The sequence below is a fragment of the Eriocheir sinensis genome, chromosome 43 (assembly GCF_024679095.1).
Source record: "Eriocheir sinensis breed Jianghai 21 chromosome 43, ASM2467909v1, whole genome shotgun sequence".
NCBI classification, from domain to species: Eukaryota; Metazoa; Arthropoda; class Malacostraca; order Decapoda; family Varunidae; genus Eriocheir; species Eriocheir sinensis.
In genome coordinates this window covers 13,927,395-13,946,237 of record NC_066551.1, presented here as the reverse complement: position 1 = coordinate 13,946,237, position 18,843 = coordinate 13,927,395, and the positions used below count along the sequence as shown (strand labels likewise).

General features: G+C 43.7%; 1 protein-coding gene across 4 annotated transcripts in view; it reads left to right on the top strand.

Annotated features, from left to right (window-relative positions):
* Positions 1-18,843, top strand: part of LOC126980191 (discoidin domain-containing receptor 2-like) — a 274,256-nt gene that overhangs the window by 180,794 nt on the left and 74,619 nt on the right. For all 4 annotated transcript variants that reach the window (XM_050829813.1, XM_050829814.1, XM_050829811.1 and 1 more), the window contains one exon: positions 8,677-8,761. The gene's annotated coding sequence lies outside the window, so the exon portion shown is untranslated. The remainder of the gene's footprint in view (positions 1-8,676; positions 8,762-18,843) is intronic.

The following is an 18,843-nucleotide window of genomic DNA, read 5'->3' as shown; positions in this document are numbered from 1 at the left end:
TATCGCCCCCATTAAGTGTCATCGGATAGACTCATTACTTTCTCTCCTAAATGAAATGAAAACTATGGTAATTAGGGCATTTACCGCCTAATTGCTCCGCCCTCTAATGTTCATGGTCAGCGCCTCCCCTCTCCCTCCCCCTCCCGGTCCCCTTCCGTCCCCTTCGTCCCCTCGCCCTCCCCTTCCTCCCCCGTCAGTGGTCAAAGAGTAATATATTTCCTTTTATTTATGGGTCTGATTCTTCGCCGCCTCCTCCTTTTACTCCCCAGTCCTCCGCCTCCTCCTCTTCCTCTTTCTCCTCCTCTTCATCCTAATCCTCTTCTTCCTCCTCCTCCTCCTCCTCCTATTTCTCCAATTATATGCCTTTTAATAGCAGAAGCGCAATTATCGTGATTCACTCGTTTGTTGATTTCTTTCACTCTTTGGTCATGTTGGTCTTCTTACTCTTCTTAAATTAATTATTATTATTTTATTTTTTATCAGTATTATCAATATGATTTTTTGTAGTCATGTGTTTTTTTTTTAAATTGTCTTTTGTAGTAATAGTAATAGCACTCAATGGCTGTAGCATATGTAGAAGTAGTAGTAGTGGTGGTGGTATTATTATTATTATTATTATTTTTAGTATTATTATTATTACTAGTAGTAGTAGTAGTAGTAGTAGTTGCTGTTGTTGTAGTAGCAATAATAGTAGGAGTGGTAGTAGTAGTAGTGGTGATGTTAATGGTAGTAGTGGTAGTAGTAGTAGTAGTACTAGTAGTAGTAGTAATAGTAGAAGTAGTAGTAGTCGTAGTAGTAGTAGTAGTAGCACTAGTACTCTTTACGCCCTTGAACTGTCTCCTTAGCTGTAAAAAAAGTGGTAGTAGTAGTAGCAGTAGTAGTAGGAGTAGTAGAAGTAGTAGTGGGCGTTGTTGTGGCAGTAATAGGGTTTATACGGGTTGTTTTGGTGGTAGTGGTAGTAGTAGCAGTAGTAGTAGTAGTAGTAGTAGTAGTAGTTGAAGTAGTAGTAGCAGTTGTAGTAGCAGAAGTAGAAATAGTAGTAGTAGTAGTAGTAGTAGTAGTAGTAGTAGTAGTAGTAGAAGTAGTAGTAGTAGTAGTAGTAAGAATTGTAGTAGTAGCAATAGTAGTAGTACTAGGAGGAGGATTGGTGAAGTAGTTATGTTGTTGATGTTCCTCTTGTTTACACCAGAGGCAATAAAAAATAAATTAAATATTTGTCAGGAAATTAGTATAATGTAAAACTCAGTAGAAAAACAAGATGTTATAATTGTAACGCTGGGAGGAACTGGTTGCAGAAGCAGTCCGGGAAGGAAACATTGTAGTACACACGCATTAACCCAGACAGGCAGAGCGACAAACAAACAGACAGACACACACAAACAAAACCAGACGCTCACCGCCAAGCAGACATCGCTACACAGGTAAACGAGACGAGGAAAGGACCGACAGGCAGGCAGACAGGCAGACAGGCAGACAGACAGACAGACAGGCAGGCAGACAGGCAGACGCGTACGCAAAAAGATGTCTAATAAGAGTTCACAGCAACACTTCCTTGGGGTAAAGTGTGAATATAGAATCTCTCTCTCTCTCTCTCTCTCTCTCTCTCCTTCTCACCCTCATCCCACTCTCCCACGCTCGCTCCTCCACCCTCCTTTGCTCCCAGACGCATAAATTAGTCGGAAATATCAGGTAAATGGGGAGAGTTTATCATATTATTTTAACCTTCGTCTAACACCTGCCGCAGCTGCCCTCTCATTGATCAGTGGAGTTCGCGAGTGATTTAAGCCTTCATATTAGCTTCGTCAACAAACGGAAGCATCGAACCTCTACATACATATAAGCTCTCTCTCTCCCTCTCCCTCTCTCCCTCTCTACCTCTCTCTCCCCTAAACTCGTCTTCCTCATCCACTTCCAACCTGCCCTTCAAAACACACCGGTAATTAATCAACGACTTGCACCTGTCCACAAAGCTCTTACCTCTCCACTTAGTCTCCCTCTATCGTCCCCTTCCCTCATCTTCCTCGTTTTCGTTTTCTCTTCCTTCCTTCTTTCCTTATGTTTATTCCTAGTTTTGATGCTCCTCTTCCTCCTTCTCTTTCGCTCTTTTTCTTTCCTTCTTCTTCATCGTTATCTTTTTCTTCTTCTGCTGTTTATCAATTATCATAAATATTAGTATTTTATTATTATTATTATTAGTAGTAGTAGTAGTAGTAGTAGTATTGTTATTTTTTATTATCATCATCATCATTATTATTATCTAAGTGCTCCTCCTGACCTCCTCAGTCTCGCCTGACCTCCTCAAAGGGACGGACGTTGACCTCGCTGCCCTACCGGCATCAAACCTTAACCTTGCTTTTCGCCTCGTCTGGTGAAACGACACTTGTTATTTTGTGTAAATCGACTCCGTGTGTAAATCGACTCCGTGTGTTACATTTTAACGTCACAACTTTTGAAATCCGTTCATCCACGTTTTTAATTAACCGTTACTTAAATAGGCCCGTACGCCTTCTCAGAAATCGAACGACTAACTGTGCTTGTTTACTTGTCTTATTTAGCACCACTCAACCTAATTAATTAACGTCTAACTCAGTGCTGTGACGCGTCTAACTAGTGTTTGAAGTGTTGCGAGGATTACCTTACAGTGAGAGGACTTCCCTGCTACAGCCACGAGCGGTTAAGTTATTAATCGACTTTTTTGTGTTTCCTGTCTTTCCTCAGTAGGATTACAACTACACGACCTAACACAGCACCCAGTGAAAGACAGTGAGCTTCTTGTGTCTAACTAACGTAGAAAATCTGTCACTAACGTAGAAGTACAAAGCTTGACCCGTATACCAGCACACCTGTTTTGAAAAGGAGGAAAGTTTAATCCCCAGAGAATTTTAATCCCGGAGGGAAAACACGTGTGGGCCCTCATAGACGCCACACCAAACTCTCCGCGTGACTCGACCGATTTAAAGCCGCCTCCATTCAGTTTTTGATAAAAAATTCATCTTAACTTTAAAGTTCACCTATATATCGTCTTGCAACAGTAAATAAAAAAAAAAAAAAAAAAAAAAGAAGTAATCATGCCGTCCAACTATTTCAATTGCTGTAATTGTTCAAAGAAATATGCTGCGATTCATTACCAAACCAGCGACGCGATGTGTAGAGACTGGGTCTTAGACTTACGTATTCAGGCACTACACCCACCCAACGAGGATCTACAACGCTCCAATGCGTTACTCTGGGACATCGTGACGTCACACCTCAACTCCCTTCTTCTTCTTCGTCTTCTTCTTCTTCTTCTTCTTCTTCTTCTTCTTCTTCTTCGTCTTCTTCGTCTTCTTCTTCTCCCTCTTCACCCTCCACCACCAGCACCGCCATCACCGCCCCCTCCCCCACCCATCCCACCATCACCACCACCTACTCTTCCTCCTCCCCTTCCTCTTCCTCACTCTTCTCTTCCGCCCCGTCCTCCTCCTCCAACTCTGCCCCCTCCTCCACCTCATCAACATCCTCCTCCTCTCCTCCCCCCCAGACCACCCCGTCGGACTCGTCCTCCTCCACCGCCTCAGCCACCTCCTCATACATTTCTCCCCTCCTCCACATCCTCCTCCTCTACTCCTCCCCAGTCAACCCCTACCGCCCCGTCCTCCTCCTCCGCCGCTGGCCCCTCCGCCACATCCTCAACATCCTCCTCCCCGACTCCTCCCCAGTCAACCCCCTCCACCCCATCCTCCGCCGCCTCTGCCCCTCCTCCGCATCCTCAACATCCTCCTCCTCTGCTCCCCTGCAGTCAACCCTTCCGCCTCTTCCTCATCGTCCCTGGGCTCCCCCTTGTCCCTCTCCTCTACCAGCCCTCCTAACGCCTCCACGTCCAGTCGCCACCACACTCCCACTCCTCACTACTCATCCATTAGACGCCACAAGACCATTCTTCCTGCTGTGGTCTGCGTAGATCAGACACAGTTTCGGGGCACAGACAAGCTGAAAACATCTGTTAGACTTGTAGGGGACTCGCTGGTTAGAGGTCAATTAACGGAATTCTGCGGCAGGAATACAGAGACGCGGAGGCGTTATTGTATTCCAGGAGCCAAACTGACGACATTACTTCAGCTGTCGATGCTGTCACGGAACTCGCGAAGGAAGACACAGTTTATTTGATTCACGCGGGGACAAATGACGTTCAGTCTACTCAAACTCAGGCCCTACTATCAAAATACCGTCAGGTCATTCGGCGTTACAAGACCAAGTCCCCTCACGTCATTGTCTCTGGAATTCTACCCAGAATCAGCGCTTACGCCGGCTTCAACAGCAAAGCGAGCAACATCAATACTAGTCTGAAGGAAATTTGTGACGACGAAGGCGTGGCGTTTACAAACGCCTGGCACCACTTCCTTGAGCGCCCAGACTTGTTTTGGAACGATGGACTACATCTGAATGAGGTTGGATCGGCGCGTTTCGGGAGGCTTCTGGACGAGGCAGTGAAAAGCTTTTCGAAAAGCCTTTCAAAAAACGGCGGGCGAGGACGGGCAAAGGCAGCCCTTGATCAACCAACCCGTAGCGTCAGTGCGACTCACAAGAAACTGTGTAACTAACCACGCCTCCGACAAGCGAACTGGTACAACTCGTCACGGCCACATTTCTATCATGTACACAAATGCACGTAGTTTAATACCCAAAAGGACGAAATTAGGGCGTATATTGCAACAGAGAAACCAGATGTGGTAGCCATCACAGAGACTTGGGCCAACTCTACCCATCTAGAATCCGAAATGTCATTCCTGGGTACGAAAGCTTCCACAAAAGTCGAAAGCACAAGAAAGGAGGAGGAGTAGTTTGCTACGTAAAAAGTACACTCCCTGCCATAAAAATAGACAAACAGGACGCAGAGAAATACGATTCTGTCTATGTGGAAATAACCGCAAATAACAAGAAACTAACACTTGCAACCGTATACAGGCCTCCGAAACAACAGGCAGCCGATGACACTGCCCTCTACGAAGAGATTCACTCTAACACAAAGCAAGGAAGCAATTATAATTGGGGACTTTAATTGCCCTAACATTGACTGGGGACTGATGACTGGAGATCAAGAGGGTAACAGGCTTTTAGAAATGGTGGAGGATTCGTTCCTCACTCAAGTTGTAACTCAACCAACAAGAGAAAACAATCTGCTGGATCTGGTATTAGTAAGCGACCCCGACCTCATTCGCGACTGTACAGTTGGTGAGAAACTTAATGGGTGCGATCACCACTTAATCCGTTTTAATATCAACATATGTCACAAACTCGTAGATAATCCATCAGTGATACCAGATTACAAAAAAGGAAATTTCAACTTAGCCCGTGCACTGCTTCCCCCTACGACCTGGGACCAACTTGGCATCACCGACAATACAATCGACAACGCGTGGAACGTCTTCAAAGATAAGCTGTTGCAAGTAGAGAAGGCTACAGTGCCTACGAAATCCAGGCGAGTAAATGGGGCCGTAGATCCACCGTGGATGACCAGAGAAATAAAAGGGCAGTAAACCTAAAAAAGGAATTATAATTTGATGAAAGAGAATGCTACGGCCGAAGCCAGCACACAGTACCACAACAGCCTCAGAGCTTGTCGCAGCCTTATTCGAGTAGCAAACGCAACTATGAAAAGCAAATAGCGCGCGAAATCAAAACTAACTCCAAGAAATTCTTCACGTACATAAGATCGAAAAGAAAGTAAAATCCAATATTGGTCCCCTGACAGACGAGACTGGATCTGTAACTCAGGACAGTAAACAGATGGCCAGAATCCTCAACAGTAACTTCGCATCCGTATTCACAGTCGAGGACATCGAAACCATTCCCGAGAGCCCTGCCCCGCCGAGTGAGATCACGCCGCTGGAAATTGACTCAATATGCGACCAAGAAGTAAAAAGTACTTGGACAAACTCGACACGAACAAGTCAACGGGACCCGACAGTTTGTCCCGCGGTTATTAAAAGAGCTTAAACAACAAATACTTCAACCACTCACTACCATATTCAACCGGTCACTTCAAATAAACAAGCTCCCGCAAGACTGGAAGATGGCGAAACTAACAACGAATTTCAAAAAAGCAGACAAAAGCGTTTCATTAAACTACAGGCCCATAAGATTGACATCAGTGCCAGGAAAAATACTCGAAAAGATTATTAGAGATAAACTTGTTAAGTTTCTAGAAAACAATAATGTAATCTCCGACACCCAGCATGGCTTCAGAAACAAGCGCTCCTGCCTAACGAATTTATTAGACTTCTTCCAAGGTATATATAAGAACTGGGATGCCCACATCCCCAGTGATGTTATATACCTGGACTTTCAGAAAGCCTTCGACAAGGTACCGCACGAGCGACTCCTTAAGAAACTGCACTCGGCGGGCATCGGAGCCAATCTGATCGCGTGGATAAGAGATTGGCTCACCGACAGAAAACAACGAGTACTACTCAACGGACAGCCTTCCGATTGGCTACCAGTCACTAGTGGAGTGCCTCAAGGGTCAGTGCTGGGACCCATCCTCTTTATCATATATATCAATGACCTAGAATCAGGACTGAAATCCACAATATCGAAATTTGCAGATGACACCAAGGTGGGTGGAGATGCCCTCACAAAGACCGACTGCGAAATCATTCAGAAAGACCTCAATCACATTATCGAATGGTCGGAAAAATGGCAAATGTCTTTTAATGTTGACAAATGCAAAGTCATGCACATTGGGTCCCAAAATAGTAACCACACATACATCATGAATGGGAGACCTCTGCAAGCGATGCAGGAGGAAAAGGATCTTGTATTCACTATCAGCAGTGACCTGAAACACGCTAATCACTTTAAAAAAGCATACAACAAGGCCAACATTATGCTCGGGTTCATAGCGAGGAACTTCGAGTGTAAAACACCAGACGTGATGCTATCCTTGTATAATTCCATGGTAAGACCGCACCTCGAGTATGCAGTGCAGTTCTGGTCTCCCAATTACAGAAAGGACATTGCTTTACTGGAAAGGATTCAACGACGCGCCACAAAGATGATTCCAACCTTAAGGGCTCAACCGTACGAGGAACGACTCAAGCGACTCAATCTCTTTACATTGGAGAAAAGACGCCTACGAGTGGATATGATTCAAGTCTTCAAGTATCTAAAAAAGTTCAATAACGTCGATTACTCCAAATTCTTTGAACTGCAAACCAACTCAAGAACTAGAAATAACGGTTTACCCATTCAGTCGAGTCGATGTAACACAGACATTGGAAGGAGTTTCTTTTCAAACCGAGTCATCCGCCACTGGAACAATCTTCCCTCAGAAGTAGTAAATGCGAATACCATCAACTCCTTCAAATATAGAATCGACCGTCATTTCGCTGCGTCAGGAGTAAACTGAATAACGAGGGGCTTCCATCTGCTCCTCAATATCGAGGTGCTTTCATCTGCTCACCAAGCCCCAAGTGGCGGTCGAGCAGATTAAATCACCCAAGCGGGCGACCTCGTAATGAGCCAATAGGCTTTCTGTTGCCTGCATTTCCATGTTTCCATGTTTCCATGTTTCCTCCTCCTCCTCCTCCTCCTCCTCCTCCTTCCCTGGCAATCAGATAAGAGGGCAAGACAGGACACAAAAGACGGATGAATGAAGTGGAGGAATGTGCTGAATGAAGACTGTCATGGAGGATTTTTTCCTTCATCAATAATACCTGAAAAAAAGTTACAAAAATGTCAACCTACCACCTCCTCTCCTCCCACTACCTCCCCCTTCTGTCCCCCTCCCTCCCCTCCCTCTCCCCTCTTCCCTGCCCCTCCCTCCCTCCCTCTCCTACTCCCCTCCCTTCCCCCCTCTAAAACCTCGGTAAGACAGATATACTCAGAGATAAGCCTTTTGTTATTAATGAGTGTGTGTTTGTTTGTTTGTTTGCTTTGTGTTTTGCAGACTTGTTTGTGTTTTTTACTTGCATTGTCGAGAGAGACGGGTTCGTGTGTGTGTGTGTGTGTGTGTGTGTGTGTGTGTGTGTGTGTGTGTGTGTTTGTTTATTTGTTTGCTTGTTTGTTTGTTTGTGTGTGTGTGTGTGTGTGTGTGTGTGTGTGTGTGTGTGTGTGTGTGTGTGTGTGTGTGTGTGCTGATTTTTTTTCTGTTCATGTCTTATTCTTCTACTTCTTTTGCTTCTTCCTTTTTCTGCTGCTGACGATGATGATGATGGTGGTGATGATGGTGGTGATGATGATGTTGATGATGGTGATGATATTGATGATGATAATGTTTCATCTTCTATTTCTTCTTATTATCATTACTTGTTTTTCCTTCTTTTCGTTTTTCTTCTTCGCTTTCGCCTTCTTATCCTTTTTTTTATTTTAGATCTACTTCTCTCTGCTTCGCTTCTCTCCTCCCATCTTCTCCCCTCCTCTCCTCTTATCTCTTCCTTCTCCTCTCCTCTCTTCTCTTCTCCTCACCTTTCTTCTCCTCTCCTCTGCTCTCACTTCTTATCTTTCTTCTCCATCAATCTCTCTTCATACACCTCTTACGTCTCATATTATTCCTTCTCTTCTCTCTTCTGCTCATCCATCCTTCCCTCTACACTCCTCCTCCTCCTCCTCCTCCTCCTCCTCCTCCTCCTCCTCCTCCTTTACCACCACGCCATCTCGGTTAAGAAGTAAATAATTGCCTCTCATCCTTCTCCTCAGGTGCCCCTCTCCTCCTGCAGCCGCCTCGCCAAGGACTGTCCCCTCCTCCTCCTCCTCCTCCTCCTCCTCCTCCACGCGTCAACAGGTGTGTATACATAGGAGATAAGGCGGAGTATAGAATGTCTTGTTTATCCTGCATTTCTTTTTTTTTTTGTTGTTGTTCTTTTTAATTTAGTTTCCATTTTTTCGTTTTTTTTATTCCTATTTTTCTTTCTTGATAAAGTAAATGTGTTCCTTCGTCGATGAACTCCACCTCGTTCCTCCTCTTGCTTTTTTTTACCTCATCTTTCTCTTCCATTCTGATAATTTCGTCCCTCTGTTTCTCCCTGTTTTGTTTTTTTGTTTTTTTCTTTTTTGCTGCTGTGTTTATTTTCCTTATCTCTATGTCCGTCATTTCACTCTCCTATGTTATCCTAATTACCATGTTCATCCTTACCCTTAATTATTTTTTTCATCTATTCTCATTGCTCATTATCTTCAACTACCCCCTTCTCCTTTTCTTCGTTTTCTATCCAATAAGAAAAAAAAAATTACTTCGCCTTTTCTCCCGCTACAAGAACACAACTAGACATTTTCCTCTTTAAGGCGGTGCATTTTAAAACACACTCCTCCAGGCTCATTCCTATGCATTCCTTATTCCCGGGGCCGCCACGCCTCACGCTCCTCCTCCATAAGTGGCTCTTTTATTATTAATCCTCCTTTTTAAAATAACGCATACGACTCTCTTCCTCCTCCTCCTCCTCCTCCTCCTCATTCTTTGTCTTGTCTCCTCCTCTTCCACCACCTCCTCCTCCTCCTTCTCCTCCTCCTCCTCCTCCTCCTGGCCAAGCCCGCGGCACAAGTCAGGGGGATGGGGGACATAACTCTGTATGTAACTCTGTGATTCAAATATTACCTTCAGAACAAATTTACTCATAGATAGAAAGGTTTAAAGAAATGTAAGAAATGTAAGAAATACAAGTTGAGGCGGCGAACTCAAGGTACGGGCTTAGGATCTGTCGCAGGCCTTTGTGAGAAATCTTGCCCGAACAGCCGTTGGACTGAAGAACCGCCGCTAGCTGGAAGGAGAATCTGCCAGGTTGAGGAATGGGAACGCTGGGGATGGGTAAGCCACCTTGAGGGGAAGGGTGAGGATGGGGAGGCCTAAGATAGGGGAGTTACGTCGGGGGAAAGGATGGGGAAGGGAAGGGTGAGGATGGGGAGGCCGACGATAGGGGAGTTACGTCGGGGGAAAGGATGGGGAAGGGAAGGGTGAAAATGGGGAGGCCGACGATAGGGGAGTTACGTCGGGGGGGAAGGATGGGGAAGGGGAGGGGTGGCTTCCTAAGATGGAACAAGCTCATCATCGCAACTCATTTCGATGTCTAAAACTTCCTCAGCTGGCTCGGGCTCGATCACGTGCACCATGTCATCATCTGATATATGAACTTCGAATTTCATCACGTCGTCAGTGTTGAAGTCTTCTTGAAAGGGGACGTGACCAGTTTCAATGTTTATTTCGTCACCTTCTTGACGAATTTGAACGTAGACGACGGGTGCAGTGTCGTGGACATGGCCTTTGTTTTCCTGCTCGGCAAAGGGCTGGTAACTGCGCAGGACGCTGTTCTGTTGTTCTAGTGCCAGCGCTCGTTGTTCCTGTTCCCTCCACATCCGTTCCTCAGCCTGGACCGCCCTGTGCAGAACGGCGACTTCTTCTTGGGATTGGCGGAGGAAGTAGGCCAGCCGCGCATTTTGCCTGCAGAGGCCTTTGTTTTCTGTCCCGGTGAAGGTCAGTTCTTGGCGTAATCCGTTGTAATCTCTCCGGACAGAGGACAATTCCTGGCGTAGGCCATCAATTTCCTGGCGCTGGCCATCAATTTCCTGGCGCTTGCCATCAATTTCTGTCTGGGCAGATGTCAGTTCTTGGCGCTGGCTATCAATTTCTGTCCGGGCAGATGTCAGTTCTTGGCGCTGGCCATCAATTTCTGTCCGGGCAGATGACAGTTTCTGCTGCAGGTCATCAATTTCTGTCCGGCCATAGGACAGTTCTTGGCGCTGGCCATCAATATTTGTTCGGGCATAGGACAGTTCTTGGCGCTGGCCATCAATTTCTGCCCGGGCATAGGACAGTTCTTTGCGCTGGCCATCAATTTCTGTCCGGACATAGGACAGTTCTTGGCGCTGGCCATCAATATTTGTTCGGGCATAGGACAGTTCTTGGCGCTGGCCATCAATTTCTGCCCGGGCATAGGACAGTCTTTGCGCTGGCCGTCAATTTCTGTCCGGGCATAGGACAGTTCTTTGCGCTGGCCATCAATTTCTGTTCGGGCATAGGACAGTTCTTTGCGCTGGCCATCAATTTCTGTCCGGGCATAGGACAGTTCTTTGCGCTGGCCATCAATTTCTGTTCGGGCATAGGACAGTTCTTTGCGCTGGCCATCAATATTTGTTCGGGCATAGGACAGTTCTTTGCGCTGGCCATCAATTTCTGTTCGGGCATAGGACAGTTCTTTGCGCTGGCCATCAATTTCTGTCCGGGCATAGGACAGTTCTTTGCGCTGGCCATCAATTTCTGTTCGGGCATAGGACAGTTCTTTGCGCTGGCCATCAATATTTGTTCGGGCATAGGACAGTTCTTTGCGCTGGCCATCAATTTCTGTCCGGGCATAGGACAGTTCTTTGCGCTGGCCATCAATTTCTGTCCGGACATAGGACAGTTCTTTGCGCTGGCCATCAATATTTGTTCGGGCATAGGACAGTTCTTTGCGCTGGCCATCAATTTCTGTCCGGGCATAGGACAGTTCTTTGCGCTGGCCATCAATTTCTGTCCGGACATAGGACAGTTCTTTGCGCTGGCCGTCAATTTCTGTCCGGGCATAGGACAGTTCTTTGCGCTGGCCATCAATTTCTGTCCGGGCATAGGACAGTTCTTTGCGCTGGCCGTCAATTTCTGTCCGGGCATAGGACAGTTCTTGGCGCTCGCCGTCAATTTCTGTCCGGGCATAAGACAGTTCTTGGCGCAGGCCATCAATTTCTGTCCGGGCATAGGACAGTTCTTGGCGCAGGACATCTATTTCTGTCCGGGCATAGGACATTTCTTGGCGCAGGCCATCAATTTCTGTCCGGGCATAGGACAGTTCTTGGCGCAGGCCATCAATTTCTGTCCGGGCATAGGACAGTTCTTGGCGCAGGCCATCAATTTCTGTCCGGGCATAGGACAGTTCTTGGCGCAGGCCACCAATTTCTTTCCGGGCATAGGTCAGTTTTTGGCGCTTGCCATCAATCTCTTACTGGGCATAGGACAGTTCTTGGCGCTGGCCATCAATATCTGTCCGGGCAGAGGACAGTTTCTGCTGCAGGCCTTGAATTTCTGTCCGGGCAGATATCAGTTCTTGGCGCAGACCGCCATTTCTCTTCCGGGATAATGACAGGGCTTGGAGACGGCCATATACTCGTTGCCGTGTTGAGGACAGGTATCTGCGCAGGACGCTGTTCTGTTGTTCTAGCGCCAGCGCTCGTTGTTCCTCCTCCCTCCGTATCCATTCCTCGGCCTGGACCGCCCTGTGCAGAACGGCCACTTCTTCTTGGGAAAGGCGGAGGGAGTAGGTCAGGAGCGCATTTTGCCTGCGCTGTTCCTTAACCTCCTCTGTGTCGTTGCGGGCCGCGTGGCGTCTTGCCCTGCTCCGGGTCCACCACCCCACGTCCCTCGATGTGTCGACCGCGCTGTTCCTCGCAGGGGGTCCTCCCTCCCCTTGCGCGGTGTCGTGCGGCTCGTCGGAGCTCGGGTCCGTGGGGCTCTGGTTAAGAATATAAGAACATAAGAACGTAAGGAGTCTGCAAGAGACCGGTAGGCCTATACAAGACAGCTCCTGTACACTCAACCCCACCTTACCTCATCATCCATGGCTTTATCTAATCTCTTCTTGAATGTATCTACGATATTGGCACCCACAACATGGTCCCCAAGCCTGTTCCATTCGTCCAGCACTCTATTGGTGAACCAATTCTTGCCTATGTCTTTGTTAAATCTGAATTTGTCTAACTTAAAACCATTGCTACGCGTCCTACCCGGCTCTTTTACTATCCAAATCTGATTGACATCCCCTTTATTAAATCCCTTCATCCATTTATAGACTTCGATCAAGTCTCCTCGCAACCTTCGCCTTTCTAGCGAGTGTAGATTTAACTGCTTCAGCCTGTCTTCATAAGGTAAGTTTCTCACCCCCTGAATCATCTTTGTCATCCTCCTCTGTACAGATTCTAACATCTTGATATCCATTCTATAGTAGGGGGACCAGAACTGAACTGCATAATCGAGATGAGGTCTAACTAGTGCTAAGTAAAGTTTGAGGATGACTTCAGCGCTCCTATTGCTTAAGCTCCTTGAGATGAAACCAAGTACTCTGTTTGCCCGATTTTTAGCCTGAATGCATTGAGCCCTAGGGCGGAGGTCAGCGCTCACTAGGACTCCTAAGTCTCTCTCACGCCCAGACCTACTTAGAGGAGTGCCATTTAAGGAGTAATTGTGTGAGGGGTTATTCCTACCTACACTCAGAATGCTACACCTCCCGACATTGAATTCCATCTGCCACTTCCCCGCCCAATCATATAGTCTGTCAAGCTCATCCTGGAGAACGGTAGCGTCCCTGTCTGATTGGATTATTCTACCGATCTTGGTATCATCTGCGAACTTGCTGACATCACTACTAATTCCTGTGTCCAAGTCATTGATGTAAATAATAAAGAGCAGAGGACCCAGCACCGACCCTTGTGGGACGCCACTCGTAACACTGCCCCATTCAGATTTTTTACCATTGATTTGCACTCTCTGCTTCCTACCACTAAGCCACGCCCTGATCCAGTTCAAAACTTTCCCATCAATGCCGTGAGCCTGTAATTTTAGTAATAGCCGGTGATGGGGAACTTTCTCGAACGCTTTACGGAAATTTAGATACGATATGTCATAGTTTTCATCTCGGTCAACTGCCTCGATTACTTTAGTGTAGAAGGACAACAGGTTAGTAAGGCAAGACCTACCTTTTGTGAATCCATGCTGTGAATCATGAATTAAACTATGATTTCTAGATGGTCCCGAATTCTCCCGGCTATAATTGACTCCAACATCTTTCCTACAACTGATGTTAAGCTAATTGGGCTATAATTTGAGGTGGCTGACTTGTCTCCCTTTTTGAAAATCGGCGTCACATTAGCTACTTTCCATTGATTGGGCACATACCCAGAATTTACCGACATCTTAAAGATATCGGTAAGCGGGCCACTGAGGACCTCCTTGCACTCTTTCAGCACCCTTGGGAATACTTCGTCTGGGCCCGGCGATTTGTTTTTCTTCAACCTACTAATCTCATCCTGGACTACTTGCCTAGTGATGATCACATCCCTCAACTTGTCGTTCCCTTCGCCCTCATATACCTGAACTCTCTCCGGAATGGTTGTTAGATTTTCCTGCTTGAAAATTGAGAGGAAATAGTCATTCATCATTTGGCTCATATCTTCTCCATTCTCAACGAGCTCACCTGTGTTAGTTTTCAAAGGTCCAATTTTGTCCCTTGTTTTCGTTCTGTACAATTTGAAGAAGCCCTTGGGATCGCTCTTGGCCTCGTTGGCTACCCTAATCTCATAATTTCTTTTTGCTAGGCGGGTGTTCCTCTTCACCAACTTGGCTAGATCAACATACCTACCCCTGAGGTGGGTTTCTCCGTTCTTTATTTTCCTATAAAATCCTCTCTTTAAACCTATCTCGTGCTTGAGTCTGCGGGTCATCCATTTGGGGTCGTTATTTTCCTTCCTACGTGCTTGGTAAGGCATATGCTGTCTCTGACCCTCTGCAATTACTCTAACTAAATTATTGTAGGTCATTTCTACATGATTCCGCTGTCTCTCCGGCTCCAGCCTTGAGATCTGGCCCTCATCCAGCCCTAAGGTTCCCCAATTTACCTCCTCAAGGTGACTTCTAAGCCCCTCATAATCAGCTCTTCTAAAGTCAGGCACCATCACAGGGTTGAGTTCATGGGTCACCGCTCCAGGACCAGGTTCGCAAGCAGGGCCCAGAACAGGAGGGCAAGTACAAGATCTTGGCGCATCGTCGGCGAGCAAGGAACCTTGTCGGCAAGATAGTCAAGGCACGCGTCAATTTTAAAAGTGGGAAAAGGAGTAAGAACGAGGGAAAGCGAAAGTGAGCTGAGAGCCAGTCAGCAACGGCGGCAGGAAAAGAGAGCAGCAGAAGGGTGCCCTCGCCTCTTCCTCCGCCTTGCCATATTACCCTGGAATCAAAGGATGGCGAATGAATTACCAGAGAGAGAGAGAGAGAGAGAGAGAGAGAGAGAGAGAGAGAGAGAGAGAATGTAGTTGATGGTGATAAAGGAAGGAGAAAAGAGAAAATAGAATATAGATAAATAGAAAGGAAGAGTGAATTAAAGTGACAATGGGTGCGCCGTTGTGAGGAGGAGGAGGAGGAGGAGGAGGAGGAGGGGTTGGTTAGATTGATGATATAGAGAAGATGGGATGTGTTTGTGTGTGTGTGTGTGTGTGTGTGTGTGTGTGTGTGTGTGTGTGTGTGTGTGTGTGTGTGTGTGTGTGTGTGTGTGTGTGTGTGTGTGTGTGTGTGTGTGTGTGTGTGTGTGTGTGTGTGTGTGTGTGTGTGTGTGTGTGTAAGTAGTAAGTAAGTAATGTAAGTAAGTAATGTTTTTGTATATATAACATACATTGATATATATATATATATATATATATATATATATATATATATATATATATATATATATATATATATATATATATATATATAATTCTGGCACGAATCTAGCCTGTCCAGACAGAAGCTCTGACACTGTATATTTATTTCATTGCACTATTATTATCTTTCTAAAGGTTGCAGATAGCTCCCAACCATAAAGCTAAATACAAATATACAATAAATAACAACATCAACTATAATACCAGATGAAGTTATAATAGTTATATCTAAAATGTTAACTATAATAACAACTACAATAATAATAATAACAATAATAATAATAATAATAATAATAATAATAATAATAATAATAATAATAATAATAACAATAATAAAATAATATGGACAATAGTACTATGCAATTCACTGATTAGATTTAATAATGTAAATTTGTGTTCATGTTTTCAGGAATAAATTATAATTTTAACGTGATTGTTTTGGATTGCAAATAAGTGTTTTTACTGACTTTTTAAATAGAGAGAAATTATTACTATTAAGGAGATTTTTTATTTCTACTGGCAAGAATTCCAAACTTGAGGTCCTGAGCATAAAATACTATTTCTGAAAAGAACTGTCCTGAACTGGAGATAAGATTTATATTGTTCCTGCGCGTATTATGCAATGTATTAATAACTTGAAAAGGATGAGTTCCATGCATCAGCAAGTGCGGTTTTATAAATAAATAATAGTGAAAATAACAATGAATGTTTTTAAAATTAAGAAATCTATGTGTGGAAAATACGTTATGTGGAATCAAACTTGTTCATGTAAAACATACACCTAAATATCTTTTGAGAAACCTGAAGATTTTAAGAAAGGAAGGCCACGTACACGCCCCACAGATACACAATAAATGAGATGGGTAACAAAGTGTATAATAAATACTGATAAGTGCTTCTTGTGTAAGGCTATTTCTTATTCGATACAGTATGCCACATATCCTAGATAGTTTATTTGCAACAGAATTAATTTGGTATTTCAATTGATATTTTGATCTATGACAACGCCCAAAAACTTAGTATAAGAAACTCGTTCAAGTACTTTTCCTTCAAGTGTTATAGGTGGCATGTTAGTAGTGACTGATCGGTTTTGAAAGATAATGTATTTTGTTTTAGTGATATTTAACCTTAACTTATTATGTTTAAGCCACATATTAATTGAATTGAGATCATTATTAATGTTTATATGCAAACTATTTATATTTTATCATCTAATAGTAAATTAGTGTCGTCAGCATAAATGGTATACTTAAATTTATTACTAGCATTGACAATATCATTAATATAGATGAGAAAAAGTATAGGTCCTAGGATAGATCCTTGCGGTACACCCATTTTGATAGGCTGAAAGAAGAATATTTAGAATTACAGTAAACAGCTTGAAATCGATTTGTTAAATAATTTTTGAATAATTCTAAAGGAACTCCCGAATCCCCAAAATTACTAAGTTTATTTAAAAGAATTTTATGACATAGCGAATCAAAAGCCTTAGAAAGATCTAAAAATTCCAACTAAATAATGTTTTTCCAGATATTTATACACATTATTGGTAAACTGAAATATGGCCGACTCAGTAGAGCGCCCTGGTCTAAAACCATGCTGACAATTCGAAAATAAATTATTTTTCTCAATGAAATTTACAAGACGAGTGCATATCACTTTTTCAAAGACTTTACTGAACACAGGAAGAACTGATATAGGTCTGTAGTTATTGACATCATCTCTATTATCTGACTTAAATAATGGAATAATTTAGCTTTCTTAAGTTCGTCCGGAAAAACTCCTTTCTTTAATGTGAGGTTAACTATGTGTGTTAATGGCAAGGAAATTATGCTGGCAGTTTGTCTTACGACCAAGGGAGAAATTTCATCAAAACCAGATGATGTACCTTTTAATGTCTTAAGAAAGTTTTCAATTTCTATCTGTGTAGCTGGTGATAAGTATACCGAGTAATTAGGTGAGTTGTAAATATGTCATATATTCATCCCTACTATATCATGATCTAGCCCCCAGCCTTCAAAATATGGTCATTAAATGTTTCAGAAATGTCAGTACAATGTGGCTTTAATTCAATAACTGTATGTTTAGCACATGTGCATCTACCAAGAATAGTATTAATGGATCTACAGTGTTGTTTTGGATTACCTTGGATATTAAGTAACTGCTCTTGGTTTTACTTCTTCTTGGCTAATTTAAAGTGACGTTAATTTATTTCTATATATTCTAAGGCTCCTTAAACGTTAAAGGCCATTTATGAGCTAGTTTTTCAAGTCGATGTTTTCTCTAATACTATTCTTAAGAGCTAGAGTAATGTGTGGACTACGTTCCTTTTAAAACTAAATTTAATTTTTCTTTCCGAAAACACTTATCAAAACATGTTTTAAATTTACTGTAAAATAAGTTGTAGGCCTCATTAGCACATATACAATTTAATGTGTCACTCCAATTAGTTTGTGAGACTATTACTAAATTTTCAAGGAGTCCTGATTAAATATTCTATTAGTTACGTAAGTGGGAGAAGGATGACGATATTTATCACATTTAAATACAGAGATTACTGGGTACTGGTCACTGATATCTGTCTTTAATATATAATTGGCAGTATTACTTTCAATCTGAGATGACCAAACATGATCAATTAACGTGGATGAAGTTGAAGTTACTCGAGTAGGCAAGGTAGTTAGAGGAAATAAAGAATAGCTGTACATTATATTAATTAAATCCTGCACATTGTCATTATTACATTGTAACAAATCTATGTTTAAGTCTCCAAACACAAAAACCTCCTTGTAATTTTTATCTTTAATTAGGGATAAGATTTCATTAAGTGAATTGTGAAAATTATTTATACTGCTTTGAGGTGGTCTGTAAATACAAAGAAATAAATAGGTATTAGCATTACATATTGCTTCGATTCCCAAACATTCCATAAAAGGTTCCAATTTAGAAAATTCATTGATCACAGAAGATTTGTACTTACTAGAGTACAAATGTGTGTGTGTGTGTGTGTGTGTGTGTGTGTGTGTGTGTGTGTGTGTGTGTGTGTGTGTGTGTGTGTGTGTGTGTGTGTGTGTGTGTGTGTGTGTGTGTGTGTGTGTGTGTGTGTGTGTGTGTGTGTGTGTGTGTGTGTGTTTCTATGAGAATATGCATTTTAAATTTTGCGGAGCATGTAAAGGGACAAGTCTCTCTCTCTCTCTCTCTCTCTCTCTCTCTCTCTCTCTCTCTCTCTCTCTCTCTCTCTCTCTCTCTCTCTCTCTCTCTCTCTCTCTCTCTCTCTCTCTCTCTCTCTCTCTCTCTCTCTCTCTCTCTCTCTCTCTCTTCATTCCCACGTTTTTCGCATTTCTCCTTTACTCTTCTTCCCGCTCCTCCTCCTCCTCCTCCTCCTCCTTCGCTTTCTCCTCCTCTTCTTCCTCCTTCCTCTCTTCTTTTTGTCTT